We start from the raw sequence: 22221 nt of genomic DNA, 5'->3' as shown, positions 1-22221 counted from the left end.
ATCAAAAGAAAAGGCTTTCCTGGTGAATGACAACCCTGTAGTACCAATTATATATGTTCTACCCAAGATACATAAATCCTTGGAAAACCCACCCAGCAGACCCATAATATCGGGTAACGGATCAATACTGGAACCTCTTTAAGATTTTGTCGATCACTTTCTGTGACCCTTCATCCCCAAAATAGATTCATACGTCTGCGATTCTTCACACATGATATCTATACTAGAAGATTTTGATGGAGATCCTGCAGAATTGACCCAGGTCACTCATAGAATCCCTGTACACCAATATTCCCCAGATGTCTGCCATTCAAATAATAGAACAAACATTACAACAATGAACAACAGAATTATGCATCCCCAACAGCCTAATTATCACCCTGGCAACTCTCGCTTTAACAGAAAACTATTTTTGTTTCGTAGGACGGTTTTATTTGCAGATAAAAGGCACAGCAATGGGGGCGTCTATGGCCCCGGACATTGCAAATCTCTTTGTTGCACACTTTGAGAGTACCTTTTTGATAGATCATACATTCAAGGAGGAACTACGCCTCTATAAGAGATATATCAACCATATATTAATTCTTTGGAAGAGGAATACTAACAAATTACAAGACTTGCTCACTTGGCTTAACTCCTGTGATCCAAAAACTTAAAATGGAGCATGACTCTCAAAATCATTCCTTTTTTGGACATCAAGATCTATAAGGACTGCTACAGTTTCAAAACAATCATCTATAGAAAACCTACGGACAAAATCACATACCTATATTACTCTAGTTCATCAAGCTCAGTTAAAGAACAATCTTCCATATAGTCAGTTTTTAAGATTAAAATGCCTGTGTTCCAAACCATCAGACTTTGAAGAACAGTCAGTCAACTTAGCCAATCGCTTCACACAAAGAGGGTATCCACCTAAGGCAATCAATCAGGGATACCAAAGATCCAAATTATCCCATCGTGAAGACTTACTGGACACTGGGAACAAAACCAGGAAATCTCCAGATCTGGTATGCACCATGCAGTTCTCGCATCATTCCAGAGAAATCCGCAATATCATTTTTAAACACTGGCATATTTTGTCTCCCCACAAATGTTTTAAGACCACCAAGCCAATTTTGCATTCACTAGGAATAGAATCTTGAGAGACAAATTAGTACCCTCCACACTTCCACCAATTAAAATCAAGGCAACAGTACATCATGGACATCGCCCCTGCTGTAGATGCTCTGTATGCCAACATTCCTTGCAAATACAGGGCTTCACACACCCCAGGACAGGGAAACAGAAATCTTTAAATTTTGACAGTCACTGCAATACAGAACATGTCATCTAATATAATAAAAGCCTAAGCCGCGCATGCGCACTCCCATCGCGTGTTCCGTTTTCTGTGCGCTGTAGGGCACCACAGATAGGAGTGCGCATGCGCGCGAAAAACTCTCTCTCTCTCTCTCTCCCCCCCAACCCCTGAGGCGGATGTAGGCCGCGGCGGCTGTCGGCGGCCCGAGGTGGATGTTGGCTGCGGCGGCTGTCGGCGGCCCGAGGTGGATGTTGGCTGCGGCGGCTGTCGGCGGCCCGAGGTGGATGTCGGAGAGCGCCCATAGCTTCCCGGGAGATGCGAGTGACGCAATGATGCTGACCAATCATAGGAAGAGGGGGAAGGACCCTAGAAAATCTACAAAGTAACCTGCCGACCGTTTGGACGAGTGGCGTGAAGGTGCAGACCAATTGTAGAGAGAGAACTTACAGGGCAACCCGCCTACAATTGGAGGCTAGGCTGGGAGTGACGGGACAGGGCGGTGGACAATGACGACAGACTAAAGGTGGGGTTAGGGAACGGCAAAGGAACACAGCCACAGTTCTTGCTCGAATGCAGTACTGTATAGCAAAAATCTCCTTGGTGGAACACATGTACAATATAGCTCGGGGGGAGTCATGGGATGATTCCTCAGGCAATCAGTCAATCACAACAAAGGGGGAGGGATCTACAGGTATTGTAGACATGAAGTACGTTGAGGATGGATAGTGGGAACGGTATAACCTCTTAGGAAAAAAAACAAACCGGAAAGAGTGAATAGCCAGGCAGAACCAAGGCCGCCGCGGCTGTCGGCGGTTGCAGGCCACGGTGGCTGTCGATGGCTGCAGGTCGCGGCGGCTGAGCACGGACGGCATGACAGCAGTGGGATGGAATGGGGGATGGAAAAGGAGATGCTGGCTACCGTGGGGGGATGGGAGGAAGGGATGATGCTAGCTACCTTCTAGCACCCGTTAATGTAACGGGCTAAACAACTAGTTTACATTATAATGTGCCCATGCAATCTCTTGTATGTGGGCAAAACTAAAAGGAAAATGAAAACCCATATTATTGAACACAGGAGCTGCATCTTAAGGAATGTCACATCAGCACCATTAGTGACGCATTGGCATGAATTAGGACATACCATTAAGGACTTGAAATTTTTCACTTACAGGACTTTTAAACAAGAGGAAGTAACAGCAATCGTTTACTGCTACAGGCTGAGCAAAAAACACGAAATAAACATGATCTCACCAGCAGGACTAAACACAGAACTGGAACTTGAACATTTTCATAATATGATTTATATTACTCTACATGTCCAGTCAAATACAAGTTCTGATATCTACTGTACTGTATATCCATAATATGATCTGCGATCAATTTATATTTCAAGTCATGTTATGTTGAAGAAAGGCGTTTTAAAGTTTTTTAATTTAGACCAGGTTGTTGTTGACATCATATTTATTTTAAACTGTTAGTCTTTACCAATTTAGTATGATGCTCTAATGGATTTCTTTTTGTTAATATTGAGATGGCCACAGTACATAATCTGTAAGATCGTTGTGATTATATCATCACACTTCAAATTGCTATTTATATCCTTATGTTATCGTATTATCCATTTTTTATTGTTTCCATTTATCCACATTGGCAATTATAATTTCATCAGACAGGAGCTAGGGATATAGATTTCACATTGCCACTCAATCCATGTGTTTCTCCATTCATTCGGATTTACCCCTCACAAGACTTAAGCTATGTTCACAAGTACAAGAGCATACCATCTAATTGGCCCTTTTTCTTAACACACAGGCCAGTATACTCAGGTTAAGTTCTTGGGTTCATCATTTCCCGTCTATTTTATTTTTCCCTTTTCTAATACACTTTTTAGTCAAATGATTAAACAATCAGGTTTGCTCAGCATTATTAGCAAGAGCAATTCCCTTTTGAATTGTTTTACCCAGTCAGCCAGTAACCAATGAATCCCCACGTCATTTGCCTGGTATTTAGTTTTGGTTTAGTGCAGCAGATTTTCACTGTGATTTTTCGCACCACTTAGCGCATCTCAAGCCATTTTCAGTTATCTGGTAAGCACATTTCGCTTAGTTCCCCTCTAGTTACACTTTTTCGGAGGCTTATAACAGCGTTTTTATTATATTTTTTTAAAAGTTTGGGATACCTGAGCTTTTCTGTTTCTGAAGAACTGGACCTCTATAGTTTTTTCATTGTCATTTCTTTGATGCTGCAGCATTATGCACCGAGAAGCAGAACCGTAGGATAGACGTTGGTTTTTTAATCACGCGGTTGGTTTTTTTAATCACAGCTGCTTCTGTTAAAAAGTTGTGCGAGTTTCCATCCTCTTTTTATTACCATTATATATAGGACAACATTCAGAGTGGGTCACCAGAATTCATTTTTACATTATTTTCATTTAAGCCTCTCAGAGTTATTATTTTTTATATTGACAATGTTTTGGTTTTGTGGAGTTTATTCTCTGGGGGACGGCTGTATTGCATCAAAATGCTGCGGCATAGTTAAACCACGGATATCAGGTACATTCTAATTATAAAGTCCGTCAGTGCCAAGGTATTTGTAAGTCCTCATTCCTTTGTTTTTCATACCACATTTAGGGCTCCTTTTATGAAGGCACATTAGGGCTTTAACGCGCGGAATAGCGCACGCTAAAATGCTGCGCGCGCTAGCTGCTACCGCCTCCTCTTTAGCAGGTGGTAGTTTTTCAGCTAGTGCACACTATAGCGTGCGCTAATCCGGTGCATGCACTAAAAACGCTAGCGCACCTTCATAATAGGAGCTCTTAGTTTGGTTTTTACACCTCATTCAGTTGAATTCTGGTTTGGATCATGTCTTTTAACGTTGCATTATGTCTTTAGACACAAATGTATTCTCCTGCACTTATTTTGCTCCCTTCATCCTATGTCTTTTTTTACTATATAATTTTCTTTGATGAAATGTTTTTAAAGCATTATCATGACTATTGTATTATAAATATTGGCTATTATGTTTAATTTATTTCGTGTTTTATTACGCCATTCATTTTTTCCTAAGCATTTATTTTTATGGCTGTTTCACTTCAAGCACTAATTATATTTAATCAGTATTTATTATCATTATGTTCAATCTACATTTGTTATTATTATGCTGAATCAGAATTTGCTATCATTTGCTTGATCAGTATTTGTTATCATAATGCTTAATTACGTTTTTGTTTTATTGTGCCATACAATGTGGTTTTTGATGAAATGTTCCTTTTAGCATTTGTGGTCATGATTGTCCTATTCTAATTAATGCAAGTCAGATATCTTTTCTTGTTGCTCCAATTTTTTCATTTTACATTGTCGTTCTTTGAGGGTATAGTTCTTACGTTTCTGAAATTATAGCTCATCATGCATTCCATATATTTATTTTTTAGTTATATGATTTGTTTTTCGTATGATCTATTTTATCTATAATTCAAAGACACGCATACTGTTTTTAGTGCATACTTTTATCTGTGTACCCTATTTCATCCAGTATATATACGGTTTTATTAGCACGTCTTTACTGCCACATCATGATACACACCAGTGCTTGTTTTTTTATATCTGTATGTGCACATCATGCACTATGAAATTCTGGTTTTCCATTTATCAATTCCCATTGGCTGTTCTTGGCACCGTACAGATTCTCACATTCTTTTCCTCTGTCTCTTGTCGATGTTTTCGGCCACCTTAAACAGCATGGTCACACTTGGCCCTTTTTTCGTCTTTTGGTCAAGTTAGTCATCAATTTGCATGCATAAGGTTGGCACCACAGTCACTTTTATGCCATTTATTACTTATTATTTATTTCATTATACCTTAATCCCCATTAGGACCCCTGAGGAAGGTGTGTTCTGTAGGATTACAATGTGAAATTTGTGAAGCTGGTGTTTGCACTGGTTGAGATGGGTTTGGTTCTCTGCTGCCATCTGGTGGTTGTTCAGACTCACCATAAACTGACCTTACTGGGCATGTCTGAAAATCAGTGAGGCTAGTGACATCACAGGAAGTGGAGGTAGACCTTACTGGGCGTGTCTGAGAGACAGGAGGTATCCTGTTCTCTTCCAACCTGCCTGGGCAAAGCTGAAGTCGTGGGCTAATTTCCCCCCCTTCACAAGATGTTAAAAGCAAAGATTCCTCAAAGCAGGACTTTTCACTGACCAACAATTCATCATCCACAGCAGACTCGGAACACTCTGACAAACTTTCCCCCCCCACTCCCCACCCCTCAGAGCTGAAGTCCAAAGGGTTGGCAGCTCTGACCACAGGGAAAAGCAGGAAAGACTCAGTAGGCAGAGAGAGAGTCTCAGGAGTCTTACGCGCAAGCCGCACCAATAACACAGCGAGATTGACAAGAAAAGATAGCCAAGTATGAAAGAAATCATCCCAAAACACGGACGCAAACCCGGGCTTGGTACGGAATGCCAAGACACGATGAGCAGCAGATTTAAAAGCAACTAAGCTCTCCTGAAAGGGTAATAAGTCACCAAGCAAAGGACAGTGTTTGTACAATAGCCAAGAAAAAGAATTCTGTATCCCGCTAGCGAAAGATAAGAGTTCATCCATCACAGACATAGTGACAAGTAAACTAAACAAACCGAAGCTATTGCAAGGAGTTCGTGAAACAGGGACAAAAAAAAGACACGGACATGCCCCCAAACTGTAGGAATATTTATGATAGATACTAATCAGTTACATAAACAAATTACGTCTCTGTTAGTTTTGTCTAGGGAAAACCATAAACGCTGATCCAGGTTCTGCTTTATTGCCTGTTTACACGACACAAGACCCAGGCTAATGAGAAATACTTTTATTATGAAAATAGAAAAATATAATTCACAAGCCAGTTGCAATATCTAAATATTGTACACAAAATATTTGATTATATAAATGAAACTCAGTACATAATTATCACAATACAATGGTTAGATAATTAAGTAATACTACTTGTTACACACACACTAAACAATTCCTTATAATAATAATAATCCCTGATTAGCAAATGATTATATTATCACACAGGTAACTTTACAACCCTTGTCCTATCACAATCGGATCCTTATCTAACCCAGCTGATAAGAGTGTAAATTCCGTATTCTCACCATCCAATTAATCAGGCCTCCGGCACAAATTAGGTGAAATGGAAACTTCTTCTTGTTAGCTTTTAGGAGATGCAGGAAATCCTTGTTAAAGGTACACGTGTTGTCAGTCCTTGGTAAGGCTACAATTCATCAGCTGTCAAGTTCCTTTTAGTGCTGAATTCAGAGCTGTTTAAAAGTCCGAATTTCTCTCTCTTAGGCAGAGAGTCACACGAGGTAACTTACAGGTCTAATTATTAAAAGAAAAGGTTACGTGCAGAACACCTGTGGGAAGATGTGAGCTCCCCCGTACCTCAACACAGACTAACTAATTAATTAGCACCTTCTCACTTGGATCTCATCAGATGACTTCCTCGGACCAATCCAGAAACAGAACTTGGATGAATAGCCTTTCTGTATAAAGTATCATATAGGCTGGTAGACCCAGGGCCGTTAGACAGATAGGAGTAACTTCCACAAGATTCACACAGTCCTATAATGAAGACACAGATAGAAGTCTTTGAATAGTATAACATTCTGGTATATACCCATAATGCATCAGGCAGAAACAGCAAAGCTGTGTACTTCTCTCTTCTTGCAATTCATGCTGGAAAGATTTCTTGTGCAGCAGAAAGATTTCTTGAGACAATGGTTCAGGCTTGGTGACATCATAGTGGCCTAACCTTCAGGTGTGAATATGGAAATACCCCTACAGTTCCCCGAAATATGGACCGTGTAGGGTCCGATTGGACAATCACACATGTACTACTGTACATACTTAGACTTATACTTGCATTTTTATGTTTTTATTTGTGAAGAGCAAATAATAAATCATCTTTCAGAAAATCTACATCCAGAGTCTTGTTTTTATCAGATTGTTCTCACTGTGAAATATTGGGTCTTCTTTTTGTTGCTTGATTATATCATAGTCACCAGGAAGCTGAAGATGGCCATATAATAGAGAATTCAAACTCCTAACCACTATGAGCAAATAAACTTACCCAGAAGAATTTTCAAGGAATGTGGTAAGATATTTTCCCCGGTTGCTTCAGTTGATGTGAAAAGTTCAAATGTTCAATTCTATTTAGACCTTGAGGATTTCATGCAACAGAACAACTTGAGGGAGATCTAGGGTGATAGTTGGGTTTAAATAAATAAAACTAAATGTGGCCCATGTTTGCTTTCATACAAACAAACAAAAACAGCTAGCCAACCAATCCACAGTTGAATAATGCAAGCAAGAAACCCAAAGAGAGGAGCACTGTAGAGTAGATGTTCGTGATACTGGATTTATTGAATTACACAACAATCAACTGTAGCCACATAGTTTGAAGAGTTTAGAAGGGTACAGACCCAACATAGGCTGTGTTTCAACTCTATCTTCCTCAGGGGTCCTAAGATGGAATATACATTTTTTTTATATTAAAAATTTTTTTTTAATGAAATGTTTTGTGAACAAGTGTGTTCCACAAGAGAAGGTTGTGAATAAGTGTAAATATCAGTAAAAAACAGTTAGACGTGTAAACCATGTGGGAGTGAAAGGTGAAATTCTAACAATATAAAGTGGTGTGAAATGATGTAGGTGTAAAACAAATACGATCAAGATGCACTTGTGCATTTGAAGACTCATCAGGGTGAAACGGTAGGTGGAAATAAAAAAGCATAAAGATGAACGGATTTTATAGTGAAAATGAAGGCACATACCTCAAGATGGATATAAGGCTTAGAATAAATGTGAGTAAATTGAAAAGCGATAAGAGGCTTAAGGCAAATGCAATCAAGGTATACTTGTGCAAATAACTACTCACCAGGGTGAAACTGTAGGCGAGAATTTTAAAAAAGCATAAGGATGAATGGATCTTATGGTGAAAATGAAAGCATATACCTAAGGATGAATGTTAGGTTCAGACAAAATGTGGATAAATTGAAAAGTGAGCTGAAAATTGAATAAAGAATAAGTCAGGAATAAAATAATAATAATTTTGCATCATTACATATAAAAGAAGATAAAATAAGCATGTTAAAAAAATTTAATGATATTAATAATAATATAAAAAGTAAATAATAAGAAACAATTTTTATTAACATGTAATCAATAAATTAAAAAAAACACAACCCAAAGGACTGACTCTTTAGAAAGTTTAGATCCAAAATAAAATTCAAAATAATGTTTGAGGACAGGAATAAATATGAAAACCAAAATGTGGACTGAACGAGTGAATTAACCACTGAACAAGTAGATTTTCACATAGCCAAGAAAAAGCTAAACAAATATCTCTTTAAAGTTTATTCTAAAGCCAAAAAATATAATTAAAACCGAGATGAAATATAGAAACTGAATAGTGGGCTGAACTAATAAAAAGACCAAGAATGACAAAGGAATGGCAAAAGGGAAAGCCTTATGACTAAAATGTAACAGTCAAAATCAATGATGGAAAGAGGTGGAGCCAGAGGATACAAAAACTGCACAAACCTTATGGTTAAAAAAGAGTTACAATAGGGTAGAAACTAGTGGAAAACAAAGATTAAGCAGCATCTGTGGTAGTGCTTATATTTTCCCCCCAGGGAAGGTTTACCTTTCACACATTTCAGTAGGAGGAGAAGTAATAGATGAGGACATCACAAAATGATTTCCTCAATATACATTGAAAATCATTTGTTTTACAAAGGAGGGGGAGAGGTGTGACAATTCCTACAAATATGTTGAATTTATCCCATTTATTCCTGCTGTTCCTAATTTTGAGCTCTGCCTGTTATCTTGGCTCTTGCATATGGCATAGGGAGCACTTCTGAAAATACTACCCTGAAGGTCATGGATTTTAGCTTCCTACTAAAAGTTTAATTTGACTTCCAGAAACTCCTTACCACATTTCCCTGTGTTATTGGTACCCACATGTACTAAAACAGCAGAATCCTCCCTAGTATTCTCTAAAATATTATCTAGGTGATGCATAAGGTCTGCCACCATCACTCCAGACGATCTTCACATCCACCAGCCACCCAACTATCTACATGTGTAATGATCGAATCTCCCATTACAACAGCCATCCTAACCTTTCTCTTCTAGGCAGAAGTCCCTGGAAACACAACACTGTGAGTCCATTGGGACAGATAGGGAAAATGTTTGAAGTACCTGTATGTAAACCTGCAAATAGGTGTTATACAAGTCCCAATCTCTTCTCCTCATCCACTCCCCACCCCCTTCGATGTAACGGAATATTTCATCTAACCCCCACCCCCCACTAAAATACGGGCTGGAGGGATCCCAGGCCCTCCTGCCCTCGACGCAACCCCCCCCAATGACCGTCCCCCCCGAACCGCTGATCAGCCCCCACGCCGACCCCTGTACCTCAAAAAATGTTGGCCGGATGGACGGGTGCCAAGCCCGCCCGTCCGGCAGGCCAGCCAGCGCAGGAATGGGGCCGGATTGGCCCAGGTGGCTCAAACCCCACCCACAGGTGGAGCCTATGCCAACCAGAATAGGCCCGGGAGCTTTAGGCCCCTCCTGTGGGCGGGGCCTTAGGCACCGCCCCCCCCCACACCCCGCGGTACGCCACTGCTTGGAATGCTAAAGTTCTATCCAAAAATTTTTTTAACGACATGCATTTGTTGAAGGAAAATAAAACCAACCAGATCTACGAATATTTTTCTTAGAAATAAAAAATCTAAATTGAGAAACAAAGTAAGCCGGCGCTAAGCCAAATAAAAACTTTAAAACAAATTCATCCAAATTTAAATAACACTCTAGACCTCAAACAGTAGCCAGTGAAGCTTTTGATAATATACACTGATATGATCGTGTTTTTTCAGATTTTTTTTAAAAAAAATCAAACGAATAGCTGTATTTTGTATGATTTTTAGTTGGCTATTAGTAGTTATTTTATACGATCCCAGATAAATAACATTACAATAATCCAATATTGAAAGGATTGAAGATTGAACCATGATTTTAAAATGATATATAATCAAAATTTTTCCTAATAGTACAGTTTCCAGAGGACAATAAAATATCTCTTAACCAGAGAATCTGTATGGGCCTTAAAAGATAATGACCGATCTAAAATAACCCCTAAAATTTTCAGCGTAAGAGATATGGAATAAGATTGACAGTTTAAAAGTAAAGTTGTTTCAGCAATTTTTTCCATTAGGACTAGCTAGAAAGAATTTTGATTTGCCTGGATTTAATTTCAATCTAAGGGCCTGTTCCGCATGGCAACAGCCCCAAAGCCCTTTAAATCTCTATGGGCTTCGGAGCCATTAACTTGCTGCAGCCGCTACCTCGGCTTTATAAAACAGGCCCTAAATGTAGATGTCCAAATTTCCACTTGTGTATGAATAAAAGCTATATAATTTAACACTTCTGAAGTGAGTTGGGTTAAAGGGATGAGTATTGAAATGTCATCTGCATAAACATAAACGTTTACCTGTAAACTATATAATAAATAACATAACAGTGCTAGGTAAACATTAAATAAAGTTGGAGAAGGTAGTGAACCCTGGGGGAACTCCACTTTCATTTACCAACCTGGTAGAATATTGACCAGCACTGACTACCTGGTAAGACCTATTTTTCAAAAACCCTTGAAACCAATTCCTTACCCTTCCTGAAATTCCGATGGAATCCAAGCATGCTAGTAATATATCATGGTCAATTAAGTCAAAAGCACTACTCAAATCCAGTTGTAAAATAATTGCGCTTGAACCTGATTTGAATAGCGATGCACTAACACTAAATTATTTGCTTGAAAACACAACCGATTCAGCCTCCTGTCACTGCTGTTAGGGCTTCTGGTTTTGTTTTTTTTAATGGCACAGATGTGTGTGTGTTAAACACAACCTGTCCTATTTTTAAAAAAATCCCCCCTGCCATGTCCTCCTACCTTGCGCCGGCACCCCAAGCCACCGTCCACCCCCAACCCATGTCAAAATGGCAGGAAGAATGCCCACTCCCTCCTGCCATGAGGGAACTCCCACCTGCCCCAAAAAAAGGCAGGAGGGATGCACACTCTCTCCTGCCACCGAAGGCACCCCTCACCCTCCAGGCCCCCCTGCCCCATCCCTCTTAAAAGTTGGGAGCAGGAGGTGCTGAGAATACCTCCTGCTCCTCCTCCCTCTGACTATGACACTGGGCCTTAGGCCTCTCCCTGGTGCATCATGTAATGCTTTGGAAGGGGCCTAAGGCTCTGATTAGCTTAGACTCAAGGGAGGAGCCCGAGGCATCTGAGCCAATCAAGGATATCCTTAGGCTCTTCTCTGAGGAAGTTCCTGATTGACTCCTTTATAAAGACCCCGATTGGTTTGACTGCGCCGATCAGGGCCTTAGGCTCCTCCCCCATGTATCTGAGATATAGGAAGGAGCCTAAGGAAGGCCCTGATTGGGTAAGAACCCTAAGACTCCTCCCAAGGGAGGGGCCTGAGACATCTGAGTCAATCAGGGTCTTAGGCCCCTCACCATGCATCACATGATGCATAGGAGAGAAGCCTAAGGCCCGGCATTCTGGACGGTGCATTGGAGGAAGCAGGAGGGACTGAGCAACCCTCCTGCTTCCCAGCAAAAGGTACAGGGAGGGAGGGGCCTCAAGGAGGGGGGGTCCTCTGATGGCAGGCAAGAGTGGGCATCCCTCCTGCCTTTTTTTCAGGGGGAAGGGGGAGGAAGGTCCTGGCAGGAAGGAGTGGGCATCCCTCCTGCCATTTTGCTGCGGGGTGGGGTGGAGGTGGGGTCAATCGGGATGGTAGGAAGGAGTGGGCATCCCTCCTGCCAACTTTTTTTTAGGGTAAGATCCTTCGTTGTAGGAGGGATTGGGCATTGCTCCTGCCATTTGTTTTAGGTTCGGGTGCGGTGCTGTGTTTGTTGGGGGAGTTGCAGCATTTGTCGGGGGGCGTGCCATTTTCAGGGAGCATTGGGGAGGGCTGTCGGCCGAAAGGTCTAGAGCAGGGGTGTCCAATGTCGGTCCTCAAGGGCCGCAATCCAGTCGGGTTTTCAGGATTTCCCCAATGAATATGCATGAGATCTATTAGCATACAATGAAAGCAGTGCATGCAAATAGACCTCATGTATATTCATTGGAGAAATCCTGAAAATCCGACTGGACTGTGGCTCTCGAGGACCGACATTGGACACCCCTGGTCTAGAGCAATTGGGTTTTATGATCGGTAAAACCTGATACTAAATAGCCAAGTGATGTTTGTTCATCAATTGCTTGGCTATTTTGTATGGGGTTTTACTAATTTGCATAGGTCAGATCGGGAAATGGGCGATCAAGGGGAAAAACATGCGGTGGGCTTTTTAGCGATCGATCAGATTGGATTCCCTGATGCACAAAACTAGTCAAACCAGTTTAGTGATGATCGGAACATGATCGGTAAGTTTTGTGCATCTCCCAGTAAGTCTACAAGCAGTTTCCCCACAAATTCTTTTCAGTGAAGATGTCTGACTCTGGAATTCCTGTCATAGCACCTTTTTTAGATTGAGGGGAAATCAACCATAACCCTCTTATGTGCTTGTACTTCCTTGATTATTCACACTGCAAATAGTATGCTAATCCCTTTTTAATTTTTTTCTTTAATCAGTCTCTGTGGTTTGAGTGATAGACAACTGACACAGCTTATCCTGATATCTAAAAGGAAAACTCTTTTAAGAATAGCCTTACTGGGTCAGACCAATGGTCCATCAAGCCCAGTAGCCCGTTCTCATGGTGGCCAAACCAGGTTTCAAATTTCAAGTTTCTTTATTTTTGATATAACGTTTATCATACAGGTATGTTTCTTTCTATGTTTCTATCTAGTACCTGGCCAAAACCCAAGGAGTAGCAATATTCCATGCTACTGATCCAGGGCAAGCAGATGCTTCCCCCATGTCTTTCTCACTAACAGACTATGGACTTTTCCTCCAGGAAATTGTCCAAACCTTTCTTAAAACCAGCTACGCTATCTGCTCTTACCACAACCTCTGGCAACACATTCCAGAGCTTAACTATTCTCTGAATAAAAAAAAAATTATTCCTATTGGTTTTAAAAGTATTCCCCTGTAACTTTGAGTGTCCCTTAGTCTTTGTAATTTTTGACAGAGTGAAAAATCGATCCACTTGTACCTGTTCTACTCCACTCAGGATTTTATAGACTTCAATCATTTCTCTACTCAGCCGTTTCTTTTCCAAGCTGAAGAGCCCTAACCTTTTTAGTCTTTTCTCATACGAGAGGAGTTCCATGCCCTTTATCATCTTGGTCGCTCTTCCTTGAACCTTTTCTAGCACCACTATATCTTTCTTGAGATAAGGAGACCAGAATTGAACACAATACTCCAGATGAGGTTGCACCATGTAGCGATACAGAGGCATTATAACATTCTTAGTCTTGTTAACCATCCCTTTTTTAAATAATTCCTAGCATCCTGTTTGCGTTTTTGGTTGCCGCCACGCATTAGGCGGAAGGTTTCATTGTATTGTCTATGATGACACCCAGATCCTTTTCTTGGGGCTAACCCCTCCAAGGTGGACCCTAGCATCTGGTAACTGTGATTCAGGTTATTCTTCCCAATGTGCATCACTTTGCATTTGTCCACATTAAATTTCATCTGCTATTTAGATGCTCAGTCTTCCAATTTCCTCGCCGTTGCAATTCCAGATCATTTATAAATAAGTTGAATAGCATTGGTCCCAGTACAGACCCCTGCAGCACTCCACTGTTTACTCTCCTCTATTGAGAAAAATGACCATTTAACCCTACCCTCTGTTTTCTATCCGATAACCAATTCCTAATCCACAACTGAACTTTGTCATGACACTTTAATTTTCTCATGAGCCTCTCATGAGGAACTTTATCAAATGCTTTCTGAAAATCTAGATACACTACATCAACTGGCTCACCCTTACCTACATGTTTATTCACACCTTCAAGAAGTCAAGCAAATTGGTGAAGCAAGATCTCCCTCAGTTGAACCCATGATGACTCCGTCTCATTAAATCATGTTTGTCTACGTGTTTCACAATTTTATTTTTTATAATTGTTTCCACCATTTTGCTCGGCACTGAAGTCAGGCTTACCGGTCTGTAATTTCCCAGATCTTCCCTGGAGCCCTTTTTAAAAATCAGTGTAACATTGTGCCACCCTCCAATCTTCAGGTACTACAAACGATTTTAGCGACAGGTTACAGATCACTAATAGCAGGTCAGCAATTTTATATTTGAGTTCTTTTAGTACCCTGGGATGTATACCATCCTGTCCAGGTGATTTATCACTTTTTAACTTGTCATTTTGGCTTAGCACATCTTCCAGATTCACCAAGATTTTTCAGTTCCTTCACATCATCACCCTTGCAAAACGTTCTCTGTAAAAGTTACTTTTAATAGCAATAATTAAAATGAGATACTCACAAATATGACCCTTGCTTGCTTTCTGTTTGTATTGATAGAGCTGTCCTTTGAAAAGGCTACGTTAAAAAAAAGGTCTAAACCGAGGCTTCCTGTGCCTGTTAATTGTGAATTATACTGATACTCACCCTTTCTCTCTTCTTCCTTCCATTTAGCTTCTCTTTTCTTTCCTCTTCCATTCAGTGTTTGATCTTTCTTTCTCTTCTTCCTTCCATCTTATGTCTCCACTAATATCCAATACAGTGGTGCCTCGCATAACGAACGCCTCGCACAGCGAACGCTGCGCACAACGAACTTCTTGTCTTGATTCGTACAACGGACTTCGTTTCACACAACGAAGTCGCCCAAGCTGCATCCTTCCGCGCAGTGTGCGTGACGCTACCGGCTACCCTCCTCCTCCTCCTCCATCAACCAAATGGGAAGTTACATCATGAGGGGAGAGGAAGGAGGAAGGAAGCAGTTGGCAGCATACGCACTGTTAGAGCCCCGTGGCTTGTGTTAAAGTTGTTTACAGACTTCAACAGCAGCGGGAGAAAGCAGTCGCCGGCCCTGTTTCGCCGATCGAGGGGGGGTCCTGTTTCGCCGATCGAGGGGGGGCCCTGTTTCGCCGATCGAGGGGGGGCCCTGTTTCGCCGATTGAGGGGGGGTGCCTGGTGTTGCCGATCACTGCGGGGGGGGGGGCGGGCTTTGGCAGAGGTGGGAGAAAGCAGTAAATGAGTGGAAGTTGGCAGGCCTGGGGATGGAAGGGCAGTCGAAATACGGTATGTTGGAGCAGGGGATGAGAGGGAGGGAGAGAAGGGGAAATATTGGACAAGGGCAGAAGGGATGCTAAATCATAGGGTGACAGGCAGAGAGAACAACAGGAAAAAGAGTGGAAGCAATCTTGAACCCTGAGGGTGAGGGAAGAGAGAGGTGGTGAGATGATTGATCATGGGGAGAGGGACAAAAGGGAATAGAGATGGGATAGGAAGATAGTGGAAGTAAAAGGACAGGGAGATGTCAGGAGAGGAGATTATGGGCTACAAGAATGGAGGGAGGAGATATGCAGGAAATTGTGAAATTGTGGGACCGACCAAGGGACGGGGGTGGCAAGGACATGAATGAAAGGAAGATAACTTCTAGCCCCTCACCGCTGCTGCTTTCCCGCTTGTGCCTGATGCTGACGGCACAAGTTCTTCCCACTTCCATCATCTGCCTTCTTCTCTCCCTCCCTCCATCCCAGGCAATTCACTGAGAGGGGCAGGATAACTGATGGCACTGCGCTTAACTGCCCTCTCTGTCTTTAAATTTAAAAAATGTGTGTTGTTTTAAAAAACAATTATATTTTTAGATGTATCTAAATAAAAATAATAACAAAAAATTTATCTTTTTTTATGTCATCTTAGCATATTTTATGCTACAGAACAAATTATTTTTTTTAACATGTATTGTTATGGGAAAACGCGTTTCACATAACGAACTTTTCGCATAACAAACTTGCTCCTGGAACCAATTAAGTTCGTTGTGTGAGGCACCACTGTATTTTCCTCTCACCCCCCTTCCATCCAGCATATGTCCTCTTCATCTCTTTCCTATCTGTGTCTCTTCTCTCCTCTCTGTCACCACCGTGGTTGTTGCTTTCTGTGACCAGCTGCAGAGCTGCATCCTGTGTACACTCAGCTGATGACTTTAAAGTAGAGAGCTGCACGGGAACGGGGACGACGGGAATCCCGCGGGACCGGCGGGCATCCCGCGGGTTCCCCCTTTGGGTCACGGGGATCCCGTGGGGACGCCCCCTAGGGTCGCGGGGATCCCGTGGGGACGCCTCCGAGGGTCGCGGGGTTCCTGCGGGGCTGGATGTACTCAGTTGCGCGGCTCTTCTCCCTACCTTCTCTGCTTGCAGCACAGAGCCGAACGGAAGTCTTCCCGACGTCAGCGCTGACGTCGGAGGGAAGGGAGGGCTTAAACAAAGCCCTCCCTCCTTCCGACGTCAGCGCTGACGTCGGGAAGACTTCCGTTTGGCTCTGTGCTGCAGGCAGTGCAGGTAAGGAGGAGAGTAGCCTCGCGGTTCGAGTGGCTACCAAGGGAGGGGGCGGTCCGCCCCGCCACACCCCGCCCCGGTTGCAGCACAGCCGGCCAGGTCCCCTTACTTTTGTGGCACTTCCCCAACCGACCGACAACAGCCCCGGTCCGACAATCCTCCCTGCCCTGTAGCCGCGAATCTAAATTATCTTCTTACAGCAGCTGTAATAAGGTAATTTAGATTCGCAGTTAAGGGCAGGGAGGGTTGTCGGACCGGGGCTGTTGTCAGTCGGTCGGGGAAGTGCCACAAAAGTAAGGGGACCTGGCCGGCTGTGCTGCACCCGGGGCGGTAGAGAAGGAGTGGGGAGAAGGACGCTGAAAGGCCATGGGGAAGACGGGAGGGGGGGAAGGACTCTGAAAGCACTTGAAGACAGAGGAGGGAGAAGGACGCTGAAAGCACATGGGGAATACAAAGGGGTGGAGAAGGACGCTGAAAGGACATGGGGAAGCAGAGGGGTGGAGAAGGATGCTGAAAGGCCATGGGAAGGGGGGGAGGACTCTGAAAGCACTTGTGGAAGACAGAGGGGGGAGAAGGATGCTGAAAGCACATGGGGAAGACAAAGGGGTGGAGAAGGACGCTGAAAGGCCATGGGGAAGACAGAGGGGGGAGAAGGACGCTGACAGGACATGGGGAAGATGGGGGGAGAAGGACGCTGAAAGGAAATGGGGAAGAGAGAGTAGGGAGAAGACGCTGGCAGGGAAGAAGACAGATGCCAGACTATGGGGGGGGAGCGGAGAGAAGAAGATGGGTGCCAGACCAATTTGGAAGGGGGAAGAAAGGGAGAGGCACAGTAACAGAGCAAATGGAAGATGCAGAAGGAAGAGAGATAGTGGATGGAAGGAATTGAATGAGAACATGAGGAAAGCAGAAACCAGGCAACAAAGGTAGGAAAAGAATTATATTTCTTTTTTTTTTTATTTTGCTTCAGGATAAAGTAGTATATTAGTTGTGTTGATAAAAATTTATAAACATTAGAGGCTCTGGTAGAAACCCATTTGCAAAGTATGTATTCTTCCTAATTAATATTTTCAAATTAATAAAGTCTTTTTGCTTATTTGTAAATGGGTTTCTACCAGAGCCTTTAATTCAGTAGCATAATTAAATGAAATAACTATTTCTGAAGTTTATAGGGATGGGCGGGGACGGAGGGGAATCCTCGCGGGGACGGGTGGGGACGGAGGGAATCCTCACGGGGACGGGTGGGGACGGGTGGGATTCCTCACGGGGACGGGTGGGGACGGGTGGGACTTTGGCGGGGACGGGTGGGATTTCTGTCCCCGCGCAACTCTCTACTTTAAAGTTCTCACTCTGCTCTATAGAACAGGAAGTTGTTGGAGGGGGTGAAACTTGCAGAGCTGACAGCCACGCATATTCAGGCTACTGTCCTGCGACTCTCCTGTGTTCTTTTGCCACTGCTGCTAGCGTCTAGAAGCAGTGATGGTGACAGTGGGGGTAGCAGTGGGAGGCTCGCTGTTAATTATCATACCAGGCCCTGCTCTAGCTTAAAAATGACCCCAAGGGCATGCTCTGCCAGTCAATGTCTTTCATGTATTAAAGTCCATCAAAGATAGGATGTGATAATGGGAGTTTACAGTATTTAGCTGGAATATTCTTCTGCACCAGGCGGAACTACTGCTTTAAAACTGCTAAATAACATAATCTACTGGAGGCAAATGGAATATATTTCTCTTAGTTCTTAGAAAATATGCCTTAAATCAATTTATTCTGCTGCATACCTGTTAATTACTGTCACTACAACTGAGATTCTAATTTCAGTCTTTGACATTTTTTCTACTGTGGTGATCTTTGTTTTCTAGTATCTGGACCTGGCGAATCAGTAGCAAAGAACATTCAAGTTATTTTTTTTATTATTTATTTACTTTGTTTTCGATCCCGTTCTCCACAATGAGCTCAGAATGGGTTAGAGGTTAACATGCCGCTCCACGTATAATAATAATAAAAAAAGTCGAAGTTCATCTTGTGCCTATGTCACTAGTCGTCCAAAGTCCATTCTCAAAAAATACGTCCAAAATGATTTTTTTTTTACAATTGTTCACTTGTACGTCCAGCTGTTTGATCATCCAGACCACTAAGTCATCTATCTTTATACCCCATTCTCGTCCAAAAAATTGTCCAAGCCTAAAACGCTTAGAAAAAGACCTTTTTTATGTGGGAGGGACCAGCAAAGTGATGGACTGGCCACCCAGACATGGCAACAGAGTAGTGGGGCAGCTTACAGGGCACTGTTGTAAACTTCACAAAAAGTGTGCCACACAAACATCTTACTACAACTCCCTTATAGGTCATGGTGAGCCCCACAGAACCTACTATACCTACCTGTCTACCACCCCAATAGCCTTATAGCTGCAGGTAGCACCTACATGACAGTACAGTATGGTTTTGGTGGGTGCACATTTTTCACCATGGATGCAATGGTTAAAGTGGCTTATGGGCCTAGGTCCTCCTATCTATGGTTCACTAGCCCATCCCCCAGACTACATAAGCCACCTCCATGCATCTCAACTTGGCTTTCCTATGCCAAGTGCTGATGTTTTGGAGGCAGGTATGTACGTTTTGATTTTGATTTTAATGGTGGTGGTGGGGTGGTCCAGTGATCACTGGGGGAGTGTGTGGGGGTCTGTACTTTGTGTCTACAGTAGTTATCTGGTCACTTTAGATACCTTCTGGGAACTTAGACCTGTTTTTAAATCACCTAAGTCATAACGTATAAGTTCCGTCTAGGAAGTCTCGTTGAACTTTCGATTATCGCTGCAGGTTCACCAAGTCTATGTCGGCCCACATCCCGCCTACCTTCCACCCTAACCACTCCTTCATAAATGTCCCTAAGCTGATACATCTAAAACCCGTTTTGATTATCGGCACTTGGACGACCCGTGTTTTAGGTCGTCCAAGTACCGATTTAGGTGGGTTAAGACGTATTTCTGTTTTGATTATGAACCCCATAATATACAGTCAAAACAGGTTATGATTTGTTAACATACATAATATACAGTTAGAAATATGTTACAATTTGTCATGCTTACGATACAATTTCACCCATCAGTTCATTTATATTTATCAGCACTATAACCTTTAAACCTACTCAATTTTATTATTAGATATGTTTAGACCACTGTTGTGAAGCCCTCAGCAACCTTTTTTTTTTTTCTTACAGTCTACTAAATTCCTGATCCATATAAAGAAGATATAAAGATCTTCACTTATTGCATTTTTATTTTACTATGCTGCAGATTTAGAGCTTGCAATCTTTTGTTGTTTGTTCCCCTTAGAAGCTGGTTTTCAATTGATCCCAGAGGTACAGGGGCAATGATGTGACTTGGTAAAAGTCCCCATGTGGCCTATAATTCTAGAGAAATGCCAGGACAGTGCTCTCCGGACCTGTTCCCTTGCTTTATCCAGTACAGATTTATTAATGCTGCAGAGCACAAAAAAGGCATCACAGGTATTTTTTAAACATCCATTCTGTTCACAACCTGGGCAAAATGTGTAGTCTGAAAAGATCCAGTCAGCTTCAGAACAAAGTCATTTGTTTATTCCTTCTTAAGGTCTCATCATTTGGTACTACTCATACAAACTCTGAATAGAACTGAGATTATTTTTCAGGACTTTCTGAGTGTCTCAGTCACATTTTGGCATACCTGGCAACGTTTGCACAGTTGAGGTCCTCGTTCTTGCCACAGGACACCATTTGCAAGAACTACCTTCTGGGATTCCACCCAGGCACTGAGGAAATTAAATGTCAAGTCTCCATTGAAATCGGTACTGTATCTAAAAATAAAATAGCCAGAATGTAGGCATCACCTACAGATCATAATCATTTTAGTGTCATTACTTCCCATTTTGATTTTCAATTTCCCAAATGACACCAAGCATGACTAGGTGGGCTACAGCAAATAATGCCAATCATTTGAAAAGTAATGATTTTCTCTTGTTAATGCCTAGCTTTCTGTTAATCCACTTTATTAAAAATCTCCAGACACAGAGATACAACTTTCATAATTTCTGTTCCCTTATCTTAATTAGATCTGCCCTACATTATCTCCCAATTTTATATTCATTACTTTAAAGAGAGTCAGTGGATGCTGAATTCTATTTCAGCCACATCGCATGCGCTCTCTCTAATCTCCGCTTAGATTTTCCAGGTTTCATAATATATTTTATTTTTCTCAGCAGTTTCTTTCCGCTTCTCTGGATCTTCAGCTCAGTTAGAACAGGCTTATGATAGGATTGTGGTACCTTCATTTGTAATTGTCTGGTATTTGCCTTTGTTTTCATTTCCTTGCTCCCAGGAATTCCAGGCTTTGAAGTCACAGTCTTCATTTATGAACCACTCACTCAGTGGCGAAGGTCCAGTACAGGTGTTTAGTGTGAATTTTAAGATGACTTTATTTTCTGGTCTTATATTGTAGTGCAATTCCAAAAACATACAAACATAAAAAACAACAACTCTCATTGGTGGCTAAACAGCCTGTTAGCCTATCATGCTTTATTCATTACTAAAGTTCAAGAAAAACACAAAAATAACTTTTCAATTTTAAGTCCTAGAACCTGCAACCTGCTTGCACTACTTGGACAGGTTCCCCACAGTTCTCCTGCGATTATGAAAATTCAGAAGCAGTTATTCTTAACTCTTCTGTTACCCTTAATTACATCAGAAGCAGTAATTCCTGATCCTTCTATTATTCTTAATTCAATCAGAGGCAGTAATTCTTAACTCTTCTTAGTCTCGTGAGGCAACACCACCTTATAAGAAACAGCATTTTTACTTTCCCCAAACTTTACTCTGTAATCATGTTCTCAAACAAGCATGACTCCTCAGGTCCCATTTCAACATCATTTGTAAACATTTCTTCTGGCATTTCTGTATCAGATTCATTATTACCTTCAGAAGAATGATTAGAAGTTTCTGTCCTGAGGTTTACTCCTTGCTTTCCATGTGGAATACTAGCTTCTGTCCTCTGAATCCTGGCTGGTACAGGTCTGTTTCTCCCCAAGGATTCCGGTATCCTGTAAGCTTATGCCTGCCTCTGCCTACAGAACCCTCTCTTTTCTCTAGCCTGGCATTTCCTATCAAAACACCTGTGGTTCTCTGGTGCTTTGCTAATGAGCATAGATAGCTTCCCTGCTCATTAACCCTGCCCCTAGCAAAGCTGATTGCAGGAGCTAATCCCTTTGTGGGTTTTGCTATCACCTGCCTGGTGCATGCTGGTTCTTGTAGTTCTTTGCTTTCAGCATTCCCTACCTTAGAACTAGGCAAGTATAATCGAGTCACTTTTGGGTTACCTTTCACTGGGGATAAATTCTGCAGGGCAGTTTCCCTAACCTGCCTGCTTCTAGGGGTAGTTTTAGAGCA

General features: G+C 42.1%; 1 protein-coding gene across 1 annotated transcript in view; it reads right to left on the bottom strand.

Moving 5' to 3' along the window:
- Positions 1-21774, bottom strand: part of ICA1 (islet cell autoantigen 1) — a 311620-nt gene extending 289846 nt beyond the window's left edge. Inside the window, exon 1 of the mRNA XM_033931013.1 lies at positions 21751-21774. The gene's annotated coding sequence lies outside the window, so the exon portion shown is untranslated. The remainder of the gene's footprint in view (positions 1-21750) is intronic.
- Between the last annotated feature and the right edge of the window lie 447 nt (positions 21775-22221).

This window comes from Geotrypetes seraphini, chromosome 2 (assembly GCF_902459505.1).
Source record: "Geotrypetes seraphini chromosome 2, aGeoSer1.1, whole genome shotgun sequence".
Taxonomy (NCBI): Eukaryota; Metazoa; Chordata; class Amphibia; order Gymnophiona; family Dermophiidae; genus Geotrypetes; species Geotrypetes seraphini.
This window is presented reverse-complemented; position numbering and strand designations above follow the sequence as displayed.